Source organism: Erpetoichthys calabaricus, chromosome 11 (genome assembly GCF_900747795.2).
Source record: "Erpetoichthys calabaricus chromosome 11, fErpCal1.3, whole genome shotgun sequence".
NCBI classification, from domain to species: Eukaryota; Metazoa; Chordata; class Cladistia; order Polypteriformes; family Polypteridae; genus Erpetoichthys; species Erpetoichthys calabaricus.
In genome coordinates this window covers 84,033,875-84,056,235 of record NC_041404.2, presented here as the reverse complement: position 1 = coordinate 84,056,235, position 22,361 = coordinate 84,033,875, and the positions used below count along the sequence as shown (strand labels likewise).

General features: G+C 36.3%; 1 protein-coding gene across 1 annotated transcript in view; it reads right to left on the bottom strand.

Annotated features, from left to right (window-relative positions):
• The window catches only part of psd2 (pleckstrin and Sec7 domain containing 2), a 265,093-nt gene that overhangs the window by 147,934 nt on the left and 94,798 nt on the right, over positions 1-22,361 (bottom strand). The window lies entirely within an intron of this gene.

Genomic DNA, 22,361 nt, shown 5'->3' with positions numbered 1-22,361 from the left:
TCTTTCTTTCTTTCTTTCTTTCTTTCTTTCTTTCTTTCTTTCTTTCTTTCTTTCTTTCTTTCTTTCTTTCTTTCTTTCTTAACTATTATTGATAGTAAGCTCTTTTGAGTATTACCCCAGGCTTGTAATGAAGTGTAAGGATTGGGATGTAGATTGACTGGTAAATCAACAACTTCACGTAGCTCCGATTTTACCCACAGAGTCCTTTCCAGCACTCATTTTTGATAATTCTTTTGATCACCTTTAATCTTATTCACAAATAACTACCCAGGAATACTGAAGTCTACTATTTTAAGCAGATGAAAGCCCATAACTTGCATGCTAATCCTTAAGAGGACTATGACCTTGAATTTGAACATGCTAATTATCATCACAACCATACTTTGAAAAGTAGAGATCAGAGATTTGTGATGCCCAGAGGATGTCATCATCAACAAACAACAGGGATGTAACTCATATGTATCTCACATGTCTTTAAGCTCCAATGCATTGCTGCACTCTGATACCCATCAAAATAATGAGCACAACAGGATATGAAATTAAACGTATTATAAATATCTCTAGTCACAAGAATATGAATCAAGACAAGCCCAAAAATTGTGTACTTTTGTAAAACCTTCCACGAGATTCCACTAGCTATAAAATCATAATCCTTCTTTTAGTCTACAAAACACAAATATTATCATTCAATTATGCCTAAGTACATTTTATGAACTGCTTATCCAAACAGTACTAAGCATAAGACTGAAATCAACCTTGGATAGAACATTTATCTACCAGATACTGATATACTGATACTCACTTATACAAAGCCATTTTAGACCTTCTAATCAACATAACGTGATTGGCTGCAATTGGGATGCTTTAGGAGACAAGAGTAACCAGAGAAGAACCACAAGTATAACAGGATGCAAACCTCAGCCCACAGTACTCTGAGGCAGTAGCTATTACATTTCAGCCCAATAATGTCCACCGTTTTTTAAAATTTTTTTGCTAATTTTCACATTTTACATACATTTCTTGCACCAATATTCTATCAGATTGTATTGCTTGTTTGAGTTTACTTATTTCATACATTTCCTATGTTTAATATGTTCATTTGATAAATGTTATAAGCTGGTATGCTGCCCTTGTACTAACAGTTGAAACTGTAAAATCTGATCAGATGCATTTTTTTAATGATTTAATGTATGAGATAGCTCCAAGTGCTGCTTGCAGGCTTCTTTCTAACTTTAGAAAAGTCACCAATAATTCTCTGAACCCTTTCACAATATAGACAGATTAATGCTGACAAATTAACAAAAACAATATAATAAAACTGATTTATTTCATGGTTTTGGTTTACAATATTGCATATTAATAATCCAATAAAAATCTAGTCAATTTACTTTAAAAATAAAATTAAAACTAGTTGTAGAACTGTGGCATCCACATTGTTCACTCCACATGGCACTTCTTAAAGATTAAAATAAATCAAAGCTAAATACATACTGAATTTATGCTCATTAGTGTGTAGGTCAGTGAAGTCCATGTGGATGTGGATGAGTCATATAACCTCAGATAAACTATAGCTTTGGAAATCTCTGGACTAAGTTCTGAGCAAACATAATGGTGCACAAATGATTAAAAGGAAGCTTAGTATTTTAGGATTATTCATATCTTACAAATAACATTTTTCTTTTAAGCCATTCCCAAGTAATAAAACGAAATTCCAAACCGGAATTACTATAGATCTAAAATTTGTAAAACATCAAATGGGAAAGCAGTAACAGTAATTAGCTTTTTTAGCACAGAACAAGTTCATCAAGCAGTAGGTTTATTTTTAAGTACAGCATTTACTCCAATACACTGAAAAAAGAAGACATTATTTTGTGTTGTTTCCAACACAAAGCTTTAGAAAATTGTCCAGATGTTCTGAAAATTACAAAAATGATTAAACTTCAAAATAAAACTTAATGCATGATGCTTAGGTTGAGCTGCCCAGTCTACAGTGAATTAAAGTGTATTTTCTATTAAGATTACTCTCCCTCTCCTTTACTGTGAGTATATAAAATTAACAATAATTCTGAGATATAGGGCCGATATCCTGCAACATCCTCACTCCCTTGTGACCTCTCAAGTCATGTTTATTTTACCCACTAGAGTCTTAAATTGAATTATTTTAAAAGCAACATACAGTACACAAACAAACAGTGCATTCAGAAAAAGTGGTTCTTATCAAGTGATTTACAACAAACCTTGAAGTTACATGAACTCTTACTGTCATTTGAATTTTGTGCATTTGCTTAGCTGTCAACAGTTCTCTAAATAGGGGAGGATAATATTGACCAGTGTGCTCCTTTTTATTAATAATAAAGGTTCAGACAGGATTCTTTATATGTTTGCCATTTATTATATAAATTAAATCACAATGCGACAGCCATCTTGGATCCTTGGAGGAAATAGGAAATAACCAACAAACAAAACAAAAATAAATGACAAAAAATACACACAGTGCTGACAAAAATACAATTCAATGGCTGTTGGAACCAGACATAAGTCAAGGGCTAATTCAAATACATCCTAGGGTACCACTTAATAAATATAATATTGATTCCAGCATTAAAATGACCCTAGAACATTCAACAAATTATAATCATATCACATTTACCTGAAATGTGAAATTCTTAGTCTTCTCAGAACAGCCGACAAAAATATAATACCAACAAAGACACACACATCAGAAAAGTATACAGTACATAAAATGTAATATATACTGTATTCATATATATATTCTGTATTCATATATATATATATATATATACTTTATATACTGTATTCATATATTTTACAATGTATACACATTTGTGTGTGTGTGTATATATAAGGTGTTGGTTTTGTCCTGAACAGAAACAGAAGGTAGCTGGGTGCTTGTAATATGCTATGCTGCCGTCAGAACTATATGCAGTGCGTAGTGATGACTTCTTGAAATTTAAAGTTGGTCAACAACATCCACTCCAATGTACAGTAGATATCAGTGGGGTCTGAATTCTATTTTCTAAAGTCTACTATCACCTACTTGGTTTTACCGATATTAAGGGTAAGATTATGTTCTTGGAATCACTGAGTCAGGAGGCAGACAGACCTCTTCTCAGTAAGCCCTCTCATCATTGTTGGTGATTAGGCCTGTGTTAGTGGAGTCATTAGAAAATTTAATGATGGAACAGGCCACACAATCATAAGTGAAGAAGGAGTATAAATTGGGAGTAAGCACACTACTGTGTGGAGTGCCTGTGTTGATGCTGCTAATCTGAACATACTGAGGCCTGTTGGTTAGGAAGTCCAAATTCCAGCTGCAGAGGGTAAGTCCTAATTTCAGGAGTTTGGTGGTCACCTTTGCTGGTACAACAGTTCAAAATGATGAGCTGTAATCTACTGTATAAGCAGGACTGTGACATAACAGATGTGCCAGAATGGTATAAATTGCAAGGATATGGTATCCTCTCTGGAGAGGATGTGACCATATGCAAGCTTGAAGTGATCATGACTTTATGAAATATTCTGTTTAATGTGTTCCAGCACCAGGCTTTCAAAGTCTTTCATTTTTTTATTGTTCACCTTTTGGAGAAGTTGGGGACCATAGATTCAGAAAGACACTATACAAATAAAATTTTCATTCTTCTTCTTCTTCTTCTTCTTCTTCTTCTTCTGCTTCTTCTTCTTCTTCTTCTTCTTCTTATTATTATTAGTAGTAGTAGTAATAGTAGTAGTAGTAGTTAAATATTAAAGACTTCATTTAAGACTTCAGCTAATTGTTTGCTTCAGGTGTTTAAAACATGCTCTGAAACTTCATCTGGGCTGAATGCCTTACGGATGATAACTCATTTTAAATGTCCTGCTTATGTCATGTACAGAAACAAAGAAGGATGGATCGTGTGGTGCTACAGGCAAACTCAGAAGTGGCACTAATGTCATCATTGAGAGAAAATGTTAATGAGATGGGATCATTGTCATTATAAGCATCTCTAATTCCTTGAGAAACTTTGAGCAATTTACTACTATATTCCGTACCATATCCATTCTGACCCTTGGCCACTTTTATTGCTTTTTGGAGCTTACATCTACATATTGTGTATTTTTACATATCACCTGTCACACACATGTTATTGGAAGGCAGCTAGAGGACCAGAATAATAGTAGTACCACGCCAGACCAGGGGGTGGCGAACTGCACTGACTTTCTCTCTCAATCCTCTATAGACCATCCACGGTAAATCCCACTAGGTCCAGCGATATTTGATGACATCACTTTTGGTACCTTTGGGGTGAATTGGGGTGGGGATGGAGGGGGGTAGGGTACCATTGATGATGTCACTTCTGATTCCGTAGCTATTGATGACGTCACTTACGGTTCCGATGACATCACTTCCTAATTCCGGTCCAGATGACGTCACTTCCGGTCCCGGCCTTTAAAGCCCCCATATTCTCACACTCAAATCAAATCTGTTTTGGACTAAAATCTGTGAACATCTCATCAAAATTACCCATTTGCAGCCAAGTCATAATATACAGGTGGCTGCCCCAAACCTTTTTGATGTCTTTGGACTGTTATTGTGACACACCATTTCAAAATGCATTGCTGAGTGCCTTTAGTAAATTCCAGACATCACTGGTGATTCAATTGCTTCTTAGGAAATATGCGGATTGTTTTCGTAGGCAATGAAAAATTCTTTTATGATGTTTGCACAATCGTTCAGGTATTATGAGGAGTCTCAAAAAAATACAGGTTTATATAATCAAAGTAGTCCTCCGGTTTTTCTTCTTTTTAAGTTCAGCATTAAACTACTTTTCTTACCACCACATTACAATTCAGTTTCAGTTTGTATGCTGACAAAAGGAGTACTAGTAAGTGATTAGACTGTCTGAGGTGGGGGCATAGTAGTGGGCAGCAAGGATATTTTATTGAATAGTAGTAGTTCTTGTGGGGCAGGTGATGTGCTGGTGATGACATCAGATAAACATTACCTAAATTTGCTTTGTTGTTACCATCAGCAATAAATAATATGAATTGTGCAAAATAATGTCATCAATGGAAGAAATTTAATTTTATTTAGTATTTTTGTTAAGTTGTTAGATGCTTCAGTATTAACTGTCAAATGCATGATAGCTCGTTGTGTGAATGTACAATGTGCATGTACCACAAAGCTAAGTTTGTCTGCTTGCGCTGAGTGAGAAGTGAGTTGTATGCAAGCACCAAAAAACTTTAAAAGTGCATGCAGGCGCCATCTCACCAAGTTCAAGTCACACTTGTATTAGCTTCTGCATCTTCTGTAGAAAATTCACGCAAACTCCTGTGACTGTAGTTGAATGTGAGCAGAGCGGACTGCTTAATACATAGTCATGCACACACACACACATCTTTCATAGTGAGAACTGAGGTGCAAGCAAGTGCAGAAAAAATTTAAAAGTGCATACATGCGGCATCTAGTGGCTGTGGTTGAGCGTGAGCAGAGTGTACTGCTCCATAAACACACATACACACACACACATACTGTATACACAGGTCTTTCGTTTATATATGTCTAATTATTTTGCTATTATCGGTATATTATTATAATCTTTAACTTGTCAGTTTATTAGATAAATTATAGCCAATCAGTAGGGTAAAAACTGTACAGTGTAATAGACTGTTACTGTGTACTTACTGTGTAATGTTAGTATTAATATAGAAAATGCCATATTTTTACACCCATCACAGTTCTTAAAAACTATGCATATGGTAATTTTAAGTGATGAATGAAGCCTGCAGAGATAACTTCTCTGTGAGTTTGGCAAAATCATGGAAATGTTTGGGAACATCACCGAACTCCTCAAAATGCCCAGAAGTGTAAACGAAAGGAGGAACTGAACTAGTTATAAGTAGCTTATAATGGTGCAATGGTCTTTGAGTTGTTCCTAAGGGTTAGAAAAGCATCTGCCAACTATGCTGTACTGATAATTAAAGACAAAAATGTATCTGTGCTGTAAGACAGCAGTGCTAACCACTGCACGACCATGCCTCAAACAATAAAAGATGCAGACAGAATGATAACCACAAATCCATCCATCCATTTTCTAACCCGCTGAATCCGAACACAGGGTCACGGGGGTCTGCTGGAGCCAATCCCAGCCAACACAGGGCACAAGGCAGGAAACAATCCTGGGCAGGGTGCCAACCCACCGCAGTAACCACAAATGAAATTCAACAAATGGCTATACAGTAAATTACCAATAAGCAAAAAACAATATATACAGTATATCTCAATCATTGTGCACATAGAGTTCCAGCCTTGGGGCACACATTAGTCATGTAACAAAGCAGCAGCAAGAGGCTTGTTCCATTGTTTGAAGTTGCAGCTCCAGGAGCAGCTGGGATGTCTTTTTTGTTTTTGAACTCTGTGCAGATGTTTTGCTCTTTTTTTTCTTGAAAATACTCCCAAGTTTTTTTTTTCTAAACGCATGAAGAGTCGAAAGTACTGATTGTATTTTGACATCACATATGCCCAAAGCAGCACGACAATGAGCTTACAGTATTCAGGTATGAAAATTCTGCGCATAGTTGCTACAGCTCTGTTATGACCTTGTAAAGAATCATGGGGCACTGGAAAAAAAAAATCTATTATCTAAGCTGGCTGCAAGGCACATTTCCAGGGGAAAAAAAAACAACACAGCATATTCATTGTGAAAAATACTTTGGCAAATTTCACCCATTACCACTAGTATTATGATGCACAATTAACACTGTACTAACATTAGAAAATACATATAGTAGCTATTACTTGCTAGTACTCTAGAATAAGAAGGCTGTAAAACAGATGGTTGCCCTTTTGGTTGATATTAACTATCACAGGACTATCTATAAATGATCTAATCCAATTATTCTGGTAACAGTGAGTGCCAGGGAAGAACACACTCTGGACAGGGTACACTAACACACACATCCACACAGAAACAATTTAAAGTCAGCAAGGAAACTAACATGAATGTGTTTATGTGAAGAAAATCAGACTAAAGTCCACACAAACACAGAGGAAGAACATATAAACTCCACACAAACATTACCCAGGAAGGTATTTCTTACCCACAATTTTTGGATTATAAGACAGCCGTGCCAATCAGCATGCCCAACACTGCGTGTCACTTTAATATGCATTAGCAGAAATATTTAAAGCTTGGTGTTGCATCACAGTTCAATTAAATGTTATCATGTTATCATGCTTTGAATGTCTGAGGCCATCCTTAACCCCCACTTGTTACTATGATGTGTCTTCTATCTTATGATAATATGTAGATCTCAGATTTTTTCTGTCCTTCTTATAGAGTCCTAAAAAACTTTGATTTTTCTGCATATTTTAGCACCAGTCATTCATAGCATTATAACTTTGATTTTTGTTCCCTTAACAGTGGGAGCACCACACTTTCGATCACAGTGTCACACAGAGGAGCACTTGTCACACTGCAAAACATATGACTCATACTGACTGGCATTTGACCTTGAGGAAGCCAAGTGCACTGCAAGCTGGATTCCACTCTACCAAAACAAAACCCTATAGGAACTTCTTAGGAAACACCATGATTAAGATCTCTTTTAAAGACTCTTCAAGCAGCAACTAATGTGATGGAACCAATTTCTGCATTTTAAATTTCATCGTATTCCAATCATTTTTTATTAAAATTCAATTGAAGGTCATCCTATATAGCTTATTGTTGTATAGACCTACAAATTAAATGCTGCATACAAGTGATGCCAGTCAGTCACAAATGTCTCAACATTTTTTTTTAATTACGGACAGACAGATTCTTATCAGTCAGAAATATTTTTGTCTGTAGAGTAGATATCAAAGTTTATGTACAGTTACAGAAATGTTATCTTTTGTTGATGTTAAGTTTAAAGCTTTTTTTCCTTATTTGATAAGATCACTTACTCAACAATTTACAGATATAGAGCAAATCAGTCATTTTTGGAACAAATAACTTAAAAAAAAACTTTCCATACTGGGCAACACAGTGGCACAGTGGTAGCACTACTGCCTCGCAAAAAGGAGACCAGGGTCCTCCCAGTATGGAGTTTGCATGTTCTCTCAGTGTCTGCTTGTGTTCCCTCTGGGTGTTCAGGTTTCCTCCAACTATCCAAAGACATGCAGGTTAGGTTAATTGGTGTTGCTAAATTCACTCTAGTGTGAGTTTGATATTTGGATATGTGTATGATCTGTAATGGACTGGCATCCTGTCCAGAGTTTGTTTCTGCATTGTACCCTATGCTAGCTGGGATAGGCTGCAGCAACCCTTGTCTGGATTAAGCTGGTAAGAAAATGATAGGACTTTCAGTGCTTGTTGAACACCGGTAATAATTGTGTCACATATTTTTAAAAGTAATAAATCATAAATCAGTAAGACTTACATATTGTAATGTTTGTTGTTCAGATCATATCAGATACTCCATCCTCTACTCATCCAGAGAGCAGAGAATGAAAAAGATTTAATATAAAGTAAAAATACTAAAATATCCAGATGTTTAGTAATTATTATCAGTGTGCTTAAACACCTGCCAAATACTAAGGAACATTTGAAGTGTTGCTTATTCACTGTGACGATGCGGGTTCGCTCCATGCTTCCATCTGACTTCTGGGAGCTCTTGAACTCGACATCGTCGGTAATGTACTGATGAGCTAGGCAGTGAGGCACAACAAAGCAAGGGGATGGTGCAAAGTGCTTTTATTTAAAACCAACAAAACAAAGTTCAAATAAATAAGTGCAGTGTCTCAAAAATACATCATTAAATAAACAATCCATTAAAACAGAGGTGAAATCGTGGAGGTTAAAATCCATTAGAAAAAATCCTTTTAAAACCAAGGTTAAAACAATGGCTGAAAGCCGTCCTGTTAAACAAATCCCAGTGCCTTTCTTTTACTGGTGACTCCCCTCAGTGCAGGATTTACATATAAGCTACACAAGCTATAGCTTAGGGCCCCCGCCTTCTTGGGGGCCCCCAAAACAAATTGTCCGAGTCAGCAATTGTCATATATACTTAAATATACTACAGCATTATTTGTCCCAATCAGGCCCGGCCTTAGGCATAGGCGAAGTAGGCGACCACCTAGGGCCCCGGAGTCCAGGGGGCCCCGGATCGACTCCTTGGTCTAATTTTCATGCATTTCACAGAGCTTCCAGGGGGCTCCGCCCCCCTCAGGGGGCCCCTGGACCCCCCTTTCGCCTAGGGCCCCATAATACCTAAGACCGTGCCTGACTCCCCTGCTTCTCCCGTCTAGGGTATGCATCAGGGGAGCCACCCTACCTGCAGCTGATCTGCTTTCTGCCTTCTCCTGCTAGTCTGTTCGCCTCACCGATCCCTGGCTTCAGTAGGCTTCACCAAACCGTGACTTACAATAACATCTGAGAGGGTGACACTCCTGTGCAGTTCAATGAAGCAGGTGCCTGACCAACATTCGCATAAGTATGGCCTTAGCCCAAATACATTTTGGATTTTATGAAACAAGAAAGGTTTGTGCATTGCTGTGGTGCCTCTGTAATTGGGGCAAAATAAAGCAACTACCTCTCCATCTCCAAGCAGATGGTGGTGGTGTGCAAAAATTAAGGTAGTAAACTCAAAGTCCAAAAAAGTAAGTAAGTAAATTTATTGACATCTCAACCATATACAGAGGGACAAAATGACAAAGCTCAGGGCTCACAGTGTGCACATAGTGAAAATAAGACAAGAAATTATACACAAACAGAACAAACCCTGGAACATTCTATTTAAATAGGCAATATATTGTAATTAGCTGCCACAATTACACAGGGGCCCATTAGATGCATATTCCACAAATCAATGCAGTGACAGATCTCTTGACATGAGATTGTGACCTAAGATGTTAAGTTAATATGGAAGATAATAGCAGGGTCACAATGTATTGAGGAGTTTGACAGCCTGTGGAGAAAAGCTATTCCATAACCTGGCAGATCTGGCTCTAATCCTGTAGTATCTTTTTCTAGATGGCAAAACAGAGACGGGAGAGAAAGGTCCCGCATAATACAGCAGGCCTTGCAGGCACACAGTTTGAAAAACTATCTTCCAGAGAAGGGAGAGACGCTGCAATAATATTCTCTCTTGACCTCACTATTCTTTGCAAAATCTTGCAGTAAGACACTGCAGTTGTCATACCAAACAGTAAAAAAGGTGGTCAGAACACTCTTGATGGTGCCTCTGTAAAACATGGTGAGAATGGGAGACAGCAGGCTCGCTTGCTTCAGTTGCCTTGAAAAGTGCAGTCTTCTGGTGAGCCTTTTTTAGTTAAGGTAGTGGTATAGTCCATTTGTACACTGAGGAACTTGTCTTAATAATGCAATGTATTGTTTAAATGTTTATAGAAACCTCAACTTAATTGCCATAAATACATTTTTCCAAATGTCCATGATATCCTCAATCTAATTTATTAAGGGAAAAAAAAAGATTCTTTTTGAATTATTAGGAAATTTTCTTTGTGCCTGGTGTTGCTAGCCTGTTTCTAGGTTGCTTGATTAGGCCCTTGAGCACTGCAGTGTTCTTGGGAAATGTTTGCTCTTGGTTGCACATGTGCAGCTTGAACTATTCAGTTCTGTCTTGGGGCTTGGAAGCCATTTTAAAGCAACCGATTGGTTAATTTTTTTGTGATGCAATTTAACTTGTACATCTCTCTGTTTTAGAGTAGTTGTCCTCATTATCGTGAATTATGTTAATTACTACGATCTAGCCCACTGAAGAAAAACTGGAAATTTGTGAATACATACAGGTATTTGCATTTGGTTTTTAATGTTAAATATTTGTTGAGAATGCTGAGATATCTTTTAATACAGTTGTTTGGTGGTTTGGCTGCATGACAATGTGCTGATGGATCTTCATTTTGTGTAATGTTTTTATAGCATTACTTAGATGACATTTTACCATCATTGCTACTGGTAGCCTAATACATTGTAAAACACAGTGCCTCTCCCACATTCCTTCAGTGAAGTTTACTCAAAGCCATCTTCTTTCTTGGCCATGCTCTTAACACTGATGCCATCACTCTGATCCTCCATGACTATTTCTATGTGGCTCCAATGATCTTTTTCAGTCACATTATATGCCTGCACATTCATGCTGCTGGCTCTGCCTCACAACTGTCATTATTTGGGTTCAGAGACAACACTGTCTGGACTCCCCAACTCTGTGAGCTGATCGAAACCAGGATCCTTCACAAGTCTCACCCACCACCAAACATCTAGACCAACAGACTTAAGCAGAGGAGCAGGTCATGTAAATTTAGCTCTTTATGTGCTTAATCATAACTCTCTCGCTCTCTCATTCACTAACAATTACACACACACAGACACAGTATGAATTCTCAGGACTGTGCCATCCTTTCTTACAGTGTCTTTTCCAGGCCTGCGAAGCCTATCCAGAATTTTCAAGATTCAAATGCCACTGATGCACTGTACAATTCTGAGTTAAAACATATTTCACACAGAAAGTAAGAGTTTATTTTACGAAGCAGTGAGTTCTATTCATTCTTTCAAAATGTAATTAAAAGGTCCTGTTCCTAATGCTGTCTAAGATTATAATACACTCTTTTGAAAACACTGGTATAATTTAAAGATACAACCTCTATTGTTATTTCAGCTAGAAATAAAAATTCTACAATGGATTTTGATAGAAGGTTGGAAATGTCCAAATTTATTGTAAGCAAGTCTCTAACTTGCCACATTTTCAATCTCAGTTGATCTTTTATATGTAAATGTGTCTCCAGTAAGAAGGGTGTGTCTGACTTTAATGAGCTAGGATATGACAGCTCTTTTTTTTCTTATGTTTTTATTGGGAACAAACACTGGACAGGGTGCCAGTACATTGCAGGGTGCACGCACACACACCCAGAACACACTTGGGTCACTTTAGGAATGCCAATTCACATAACCTGCATGTCTTTGGACTGTGGGAGGAAATTGGAGCACCATATAATAGAAAACTATTAATAAGGTTGTTATTTCCTGATAAATATGAAACTTACAGCAATTAAATTTGTGCCAACCATTTAATTTTACTAATAGTACTGAATAAATACCTTTGGCATTTGATATAAAGTAAACTGTATAGTGATACGTAATTACCGGTGCAGAACAGGTTAATAATAATGGTATAGGAGCCATGTAGTAATTGTTAATAATTTCTGCCAGACTATTAACTTTACTATGTTACTGTAATCTACTGTAGGTTTACCATTATGAATATGAGAAACACCATTTATTTTTGTTTTATTATTTATTATTTCATTATTTATTTGTACTATTTGTCTTTTATTATTATTGTTTGTTTTGTCTTGGTAGAATAATATATTGCTCCACTTTCCCCTTTTGTATTATTTATTAATAAGTAGCCTTTGTCAGAATGCCTCAAATCTCCCAGACTTACCACTGTTTATAAGGTATTATAGTATATAACTTCTCCCCACCTTCCCTCCTACATCTATAACCTCAGGTAATTAGGTGTAGTAAAAAACAAGCAGGAGTTAAGTTAGAATTTAGACTATGTATTATTGATAATATTCATAAATAATAACAATATGCAAAGTACATTTGAATATTGGCAACCATACAACCTGATAAATGGTGATGTGTAGTTTCAGGCGGCACACATACTTGTTAGTTACTTAAAATGTCTCTAGTTAAGGCATCATTTGTGGTCAGCTTTCTTCAGAACAGGCCGCATGCCTGTCTCAATATGGCTGCCAAGCTGTGCTCTTCATTGTGTTGTCCTTCTCAGTTCATGGTGTGTGATATGCTCATTCATCAGTTTGGTAAGAGAGAGAGAGAGTGAGGGAGTGAGCAAATTTATAGATTTTCTGTCCAACCCCTAGAGCCAATGGGGCATCATAGTACTTAAAGGCTTCTGATACATGCCAGTTCCAAACAGCCATACTTCAGACCAATGGGGGGAAAGAACATCTTCACACCTGCCCCCCAAACCATATGTTAAGGTAAAGCTTGGCAGTTAGGCAGCCTGGCTTTGTGTGGGAGATGAGAGAGAGACTTTAGCAGAGAAACAGTTGCCAAATTGGTTTGAGACACTTCCTCCCAACTCTGTCGTAAAATTCAAAGACACTCATTCCTAAAAGGGGGCAGTAAACATGAATGCTTCTCACTAATGTAACACTAACATTACATTGCTTTGCCTACATTACAAATAAAGACATTCAAAATATTTATCAACTTGTATGCAAAATTTCACATCACAACAGTGTTATTATTTCGTATCCTTCCCTTCTTTTTTATAACCTACATGTCTTTGAACCACTGTAAACCTTAAACCTTTTGCTCTCCCCTATATATATATATATATATATATATATATATATACATCTCTCTATTATAAAAGAAATATAATATAAATATATATAAATATAAATATGCTTGCTTCGCTTGTAAGCACCCGGGTGGGGAGTATGCGCCAGCCACTTCACGTCTCTACCGCTCGTACAATTTAAACAGATTGATATTTTCATGGGAATTGTTACATTTGCATAATAAAACTGTGTTACATTACAGCAAGTAATTAAGCAGAGTTAAAAATAGTAAAACGTAATAAATTGAAATAAATTTATGTTTCATGTTGAATTAAAGGTATTCATTGCGTTATACGTTTTTTTCTGTTTGGCTTTGAAATTAATATGCAAATACTTTTTAAACTTACTGTAAAAAAGTATCTATCTATCTATCTATCTATCTATCTATCTATCTATCTATCTATCTATCTATCTATCTATCTATCTATCTATCTATCTATCTAAAACTTCAGTAAAAACAATATTTGGAATTAACTTTACGTCAATATCACATTGAATTTTGATTCCGTGTTTGGACTTTCATCGTGACAATGCAACGTATAACTGCCCGTGAGTGAATATCGTTTCTTTCTCTCCAATAAATTAACTGACTTTTTCAAATGTTTGTCCCTGTGGTTTGTTAATTGTCATGGCAAAAGCTATTCTAACGGGAAACTGTCAACGTTTTAATATGAATGGCAAATTAAGATCTCCTTTGGTGTCTAATGTTGTTTGTAGAATATGTACTATATTACCTTTCTTATCGCATCTTAAAATTTTACGTTAGAATTGTTCGACCAATTTTCAATACATATTACACATACATATCCTATTGCATAGCCCATCACTCATACATAAATTACGCAATAACATTACGATACATCCTTCTTTCAACAGTATTTCGGCCAGTGAAAGACCCAACGGTGTTAACGCTTGTAGATATTCTATGGGATCCTGTAAGTTGATATTTTTATCTTCCGCACTATCACCACCAACTGCTTCAGCATAGTCTATTGATATGCATTTAATCAATTTGCCATGTAACTGATCAACAATTTTCGCAATAATTAGTTTGACTGCATTTCTCGCTGCTTGGATTGCCTGTGTACTCATTTCTTCTGTTGATAACCCTTCAGGATAAAATTCTTCAAAAAGATTTGGACATAATAAGTCTTCTTTTATTGGGAGATTTTGAATTTTAAAGTTGCCAATGTCTAGTAGCCAGATAGCAAAATCAACCGAATCTTGATCTGCTCGCATATTATTTTGTAATTTGAATTTATAGAACTAAGACCATAAAGACCCACTCTTTAGGCATGTTGGTCAAATGCTGGTTTATTATAAATGCGACCGTGATCTTTCAGATTCATATATAAATCCAAGAAAACGTCTTTGTCCATGTTTTGCAGATAAGTTTTGTGTAAAGTGCAATACTTTTGGACGTATGGGTTTGTATCAATTATTGGCTGTAGAATTTCTAATACGTCCGATCGTTTAACTCTTTTGGTTCTATGTTGCATCGCTTCTCCGTGATCATAAATATAAACCTGACCGAATTGTGCATTCTTCAAAATTAAACTTGTAGTATCTTTAACTGTTGCAGGACCACAGATTCTCACAGCATATGGTCCAGAATCTTGTAAATCTTTGTTTTGAGCATTGAATGATGCGAACACGAATGGATTATTGCAGATTCGGGTATTTTGCCTGTAGTGTTAGTGGATTTCACTTTCACCAAACAACAAATGTTTTAATTGTCGCAGATACGACTCTTCATTGGGAAGAAACACTACTTTTCCCTGATGGCAACATGAATTAGATAAGCTACAAGTCTCCGACTTAAACTTTAAAGCTGAATAATATCTACATACTTCTGTCATATCACCTATGTCCATATGTTAGATCTCTTTTCGCTGTTCCATTATTTCACAGAGTAATAATTTCCATTTGTTAGTGCTAAGTTTTTTGAGACTTTCAAATTTTACTACTTTCATAATCTGTAACTTGCTCTACATGTGTATTGTGGCAAAGTTTTTTTTGAGACTTTCGTGTTCCACTGCTTTCATAATCTCTAACCTGCTTTGCACAGGAAGTTTGTCTGACAAAAGCATTCACATGAATGAGAGGTGAGAGGACCGTGGGCCGTTAACCTTAAATGGTTGACACGAGGGCGGGACTTGAGAAAATCTCTTTGCAAAAGTCTCATCTCAAGATTTTCTTTTATAATATATATATATATATATATATATATATATATATATATATATATATATATATATATATATATTATATTCATATATATATATATTTATTTTATATTCATATATATATACAGGGGCGTCACGGTGGTGCAGTGGTAGAGCTGCTGCCTCGCAGTTAGGAAACCTGGGTTCGCTTCCCGGGTCCTCCCTGCGTGGAGTTTGCATGTTCTCCCCGTGTCTGCGTGGGTTTCCTCCGGGCGCTCCGGTTTCCTCCCACAGTCCAAAGACATGCAGGTTAGGTGGATTGGCGATTCTAAATTGGCCCTAGTGTGTGCTTGGTGTTTGTGTGTGTCCTGCGGTGGGCTGGCACCCTGCCCGGGATCAGTTCCTGTCTTGTGCCCTGTGTTGGCTGGGATTGGCTCCAGCAGACCCCCGTGACCCTGTGTTCGGATTCAGCGGGTTGGAAAATGGATGGATGGATGGATATATATATACAGTATTTATATGTATATATGTGTATACAGTATAAATATATATATATGTGTGTGTGTGTGTATTATTAATAATTTCATTATTAAAATATCAGCCAGAGTTGATGTGAGAAACTAATAGAAAAGCAGCTATAAAGTAACTGATGAATAAAAGACTTTGCATAGCTTAAAGGCTTGAATATACCAGCAAGCCTGTATGACCCCTACTACTTGCAGCCCTTTTATATAGGAATAAAAAACATCAGTATACTGTAGAATGGTACTAAAGGTATTGATATTAGAGTCATGTAATAATAACACTTAATCATATCAGTCCTATTACCAAAATACTTCTACAATCTTACAACTCTACTCAAGATTAGTATGTGTGAGTGTCAGTGAGAGAGAGCAAGTACTTATAGAGTAGTATTTACAACTCTTACGAGATGTGCACATCTGCTTCAGTCCACTGGACTAGCCATAAGGCCACTGGTGAGTCCAGGAAAGCATTCTGGCTTGGTTTGACTCACAGAGCCAAGTGTTGACTTGTACCGTAATAGAACAGTATGAGGCAGCGCCATCAGCACAAATGTGTAGTCAAAAGACAAGGGTGAGAAATGATTGTTGGAGATGCAAGTCTTGGAAGACTGGAGTGCTATTGGAGGGCGGCCGATCAAGCAAAGGCTTCTAATAAACCTCACATGAAGGGAAAAAGGGAGAAACATTGCATTTCATAATATATTAGGCTACCCAGCAGCATTGATGATATGAGTCAGATAATGCTATAAAAAACACACAAAATTAAGATCAATTAACATACTGTATCATCCTGTCATACAGTACTATTAGCAAAGATATTTCAACATATGTCAAACACACATTACTAAAAGCAGAACCGCAAATTAATATGCATTTAGTAAATGGTACACTGCACCGCTAATACTTAACAGTCAGCACTCAACACATTCACAGTTTCAATCCAAGAATATAGAATATTCAGACTGATGTAATCCCAAATGTTTAATTTACAGTTTTTAATCAATGTGGCAAATTGTGTTGTACCTAAATAATCAACATAAGGTAGTGAGAGATACAAATTCACAGAGTCTTTAAATTACATCACAGACATTTTAACACTAGTCACTTGAAAAGGTTTTATCCTTCAGGCTCCAAGGCAGATATGGCAAGTTCAGGCTACACTTGCAGAAATGCACAAAGGTTTGCTAAAACACTGTGGGGTCAAAGGGCCTGCCCAAGCAGATGCAAAGACAAATGGTGAAATTCAAAATAGAAATATTTCCCTAATAAGACATTTCATAGAGCATGTCTTGGAAACTGGAAAAAATGATTCTGATGACAAAGTAAGAGTTATTAAAAACATTTTAACAATATGTTAAATTATTTGGACATTGTTACTGCTTGATTAAATTGTTGGGAAACAGCGTCATCTGCTGGCAAGTGGACGCCAGTGTCCCACTTGTTCCTAATGTAGAGATGCCATTGCAAGGATGGTAATGCAACTCTGAAACCTCAAGCTGGCTTTCCTTTCTGTTTTAAAATGTCTGGTTCCACCTCTCACTCGGAAAAAAGCAAGCTTGTTTTAAAGGACCCTCAGAAATTCATGGCAGGGGACAGTCTACTTAAGCGTACAAGGCTTCATTATTATAATATAGCAAGACTACACAGTTACAGACATAAACATAAAATAGACATTCTGGGCTAACTTTCCCAGTTAATGTATCACTTCTACATTTTCTTTACTTAATATTCATGTTTACAAGATCTTTTTAAAGGTGAACGGGGCCTCATATGTCTTTAATACTACTTTCTTTAACAAAGGATCTAATTTTAGTAAAAAAGTGTATTAATTTTGTGAAAGATAACTTAGAATTTGCATATGTATTCCAATAACTAAAACTAAAATACTTTATCATAATGGAAAAAAATAAATCAGAACCCAGAAGGTAAATGAGAAGATAAATGCAATTACATTTGGACAATATGACAATTCATTCTGTTACAAATTCAACTGAGGATAAAAGCAGATGTTCTGCTGAATTTGTTTATGTTATTTGTGTTCTAATGGCTTTTCAGACATCTCCAGTTTTCCCCAGAATTAATTTAAGTTATACCATACGGACAGCCATTCTATCTCATTTGTTACAACTCTTAAAAACTTCAAAAATAACCTCCAGACCCCTTTTCTTCAAAATAAAGCCATGATTTACTAATGTAAATATTTAAAAGTCAGCAAGGTTTACAAGGAAAGCAAAAGTATTTCTATCAAGTTGAGATAGCAACAAAATGCAGATAGATAAGACAATATAGTATGGTATGCTGCTGGGCTAGGGGGTTGTATCCTGAGTAAGGCCATCAAGAATTTGCAGTGAGACATTAAAACAGCAGAATTAAACAGACCTGAAGCAACTTGAGAAGAAAAAGCCCCACTGACAGAGACTAGTGAAAACCAGCAGAATAAAGATTGGAAAAAATCTCAAAGCAGATGGATGTGGCTATCACATTTACAAACTGTTAGTATCCAGATGGCAGTCCTTCAAACACCTCCACCTCAGCCTCTGACAAATTCCAAGACAATTTCTGACTGTTCTATATAATGTATATTGCTCAAGGAAGTGCTAGGAGACCAGCTGCCATGATTTTAAACTTTTTATCTATATAAACCAAGGCTCTCATAGAATGGATTATTCTGATCTCTCAGTACAATGATATTAAGAAGCACAAGACGTTGTTCAACCACAAGGCAATTGATCAATCACAATCAACTGGTTGATCTTCTAGACACTAATATTCAATAGTGAACAGGCTGCTTTTTTATCATATCTACAGTGCACCCCCTAAACAACTGAACAACAAAACATATATTAATACAGAAAAATAAAAATTAACATTTAAAATGATAAAAGTATAAATAAATGACTTATACAAAGATAAATGCAAACCTTTGCAAAGCATGTCCTCTGAAGAGCCAATGCGTGTTGGACTGACAAAGCTTGAAATACTGTATATAACAGCCAATCTGAGCTAGCCTAACACATCAGCTATGTTTTCTGAAGAGCTGAAAAGCAGCAAGAAAGATATAATGAAAGGTGCAAGAAAGATACTGTCGATGACAGGTAAGCTTGAGTTACTATATGTTTGAAAAAGGGATTTTTCTAAACTGTGGTTAATAAAATACTGTAATATTACACACTTCTAGCTTGATTATATTCTTTTCTGTAGGTTTATTGTATACTTGTATTTATTTTCTACTTTTTTTCTATTGTTTTTATCTTTCTGTGGGTTTCATTTTTGGTAATAGAGACAATGATTTGTCTGATTTTCATGCCATTATTCTGTTTCTAGGTAGAGTACAAGAGAGCTGTCATGTCATTCATAACTGGTATAGTTGGTAGATTTGGGAGGATGTCTACTGGCTGGTTTTGTCTCACTAGTTTTGCTTTTAAAATAATGTCATGGACAAAATAAAACTTCACCAAGGATCTTCTTATCAAAATAGTGCATGAATTGACTGAAAAACAGCACTTAGAAAAGCCTCGAAGTCAGACTTCAAGTACAAGTCCTGTTTTGGAATCAGACTTGGATAAGTTATGCCTAATGCAATTGCATGGTGGAATAGGACTGAAGCACCCGAGGAAGATTTTCTAGTATCTGCTGGCATTAATGGACCTTCTGAACTTATCCGCTAAACAGAACCTGGAAGAAGCACACGAGAGCATCACCTTAAAGAAAGAATTTCAAAATTACCTGGGAGGGCTAATTTATAAGAAATTGGACCAATACATTTCAGCATTGTATACAGATCAATATATCTGAGGTTAGTTTATTGAACAGGACCCTTAGGCAGATGTGTAATGTGGCAAGCCATATCTTCAACACACAACTCTGAACTCTGATGTTAATCTTCTTTTTCTATAAGCAACTTTTTAACAGGGGTTACTGCTGTCAACACATTCTCCTGGTTTAACTTCAATGTTAGTATATAACCAGTAACAGCGCACTGCACGATAACGTGCAGTGAATACACTTGATTTGAGTATTCATAGTTTTCATACTCTTTCTCTGCATGTTTAGCATTCGTTTGCTCAGAGGTTGATGCGCTTGCTGCCTCCCGAGCAGCTCTTCTTTTCTCCACCCTAGCGGCCCACTTCTTCTCTTCTTTCGTCGGCATCTTTTTGTGTTAAAAGTGATTAAGTCAGTGTTTGTGTTGCAAATATTTAGTACGTTTTCTTTAATTTTTCACTTAAGCTGGTACTTAAGTCTTTAATCTGCCTCAAGAATGATTTAAGATATGAAGAGGTAGGGGAAATGACGGCGAAGCTGGTAGGGATGAGAACAGCACCTGTACCCATGCACCGCATGGCCGACCTGCTGGCTGCTGCCGACAGTTGATTCTACAATAAAATAAAAATAAAAAGAGAAATAACCTTGGAGGTCAATCATCACCCCGAAAGCGGATAGTAGACATCACGTAGTATATGTGTACCATATTTCAGGTCAATAGGTGAAACGGTTTGCAAGCTACAGGTGATTTAAAATCCTGGACAGACAAACGAACAGCCACAGTAGCGTATTATATATTAAGATTTATGTAAGCAGCTGGTTAGATTAAGAATAGAAGTGGGAACAACATTTAGGAGTAATAATAGAAGTTAAAAACTATAAAGATGTTCAAATGATTTATTCCTGTTACTGAATTATGTACAGTATAACATTAATTGAAAATTTGTGTAACAATGACATGTCTTTCTTGATATAGTGAATTATATTTAAAGTGAATCCAAGGTACTTTTCCAAGTCCTGACCAACTCGATTAGTTTGCCTGTTACTTTTGGTATAGTAGGCGGAAGTAAAGTTAGTTTGAGTGCCAAAGTTAGAACAAAAGCAGTAAGGAGTACCTTTAAAGAAATGAAATGTGTACATTCTGCAAAGTAGTCAATTACAAAAATTGATATGTACCTATGGGATGGAGGAAAATAAGTAGTAAAGCACTATGACGCTTACTCTTTCTTAGTTTTGTGATCAAGAAGTTCTCTACACAACAGTGATTGAAAACCCAGGGTAGAGTTACCACCATTAAATTCCCCCAGATAAAACAGAGACCTTCTGCAGAAATATTATATTTATCTCACCTGAAAAGTGTCTACTGAGGGTGAAGTGAATACTGATGGGTAGAATGGTATCATTTAATGGGAAATCAACTAAAAATTCCACCACTTATCACCACTTAACAATGGCCATCTCCCTGCCTCACAGAAGCTGTTGCTACAGTCCATGGGTTAAAGCTGGTGGGAGAATTTTAATAGTAGATCTGTTTGTGACAGGAACTGCACAAGCTCCTGCTAAAGGTGGTAATATTGTACAAAAACAAGACTGCATAAGGTCATGACACCAAAAAAGCATACACTTATATGGGAAAAGTAAATCACTAGGACAGACACTTCAGGGAATGATTTTCTTCTCTGTTTGAGTGTGTTGGTTGCCCAGGAATGTCTAATGGCAAGGCTATCAACACAGATGAATAACGGAATGCAACCAGGGTGGACAGATGACCAAGAACCTGGTAGGGCTGCCTGACCATCTCACACAAGTAAAGTTTGGCCTTTTAAAGATTATAAAATGGTGTTTTTTCTTGTCATTATTTTGGGTTTACTATATATGAAATGTTTTGTTTTATATATTGAATACTGTATTTATTTAAAACTATTGTGTTAATTGTGCCATTAAATCATTATAAATTGTAGCATGTAACACCTCAATGATAATATTACATGAACCACCTCAGAAAATATTGTGAAATACAAAGATAATAATATACAAAAGTCCCTTAAAAACTTTATTGATAGGCAACTTTCTTAGTTTATAGTATGTGTGAAATGTGCCTAAATGCTTTCACCCATGTCACTGCATTATTGGCGAAGAGTTCATATTATAGCAATAATTTTTTGCCTGAACATTATTTACTTTCTTCATTTCTTAAATACATACACCCATCATGTCTATTATTAATCCTTCCTTGACTAGTCTGAAACGATTCAGTAATCTTAAATGTGTGCCTTCAGTGCTAGAAAAGATATGCCAGCTTTTCTCTGGACTTCCTCTTACCTACCCTGATAAATTATACAGCTGAAGAATAGTCTCTCGAGACTTGCATTCCACCCCCCGAGATACATAACATAGCAGCCAATTTGCCTTTTCAATTGCTCCCATTATCCTGAAATTAGATTTAGACTTAGAGTGTCAAACATTCAAACATTCTATGGCCATGTTTGGATAAGTAAAATAAAGAAAAATGCTCAAGAGAAATCAGTGATGCACAATAAG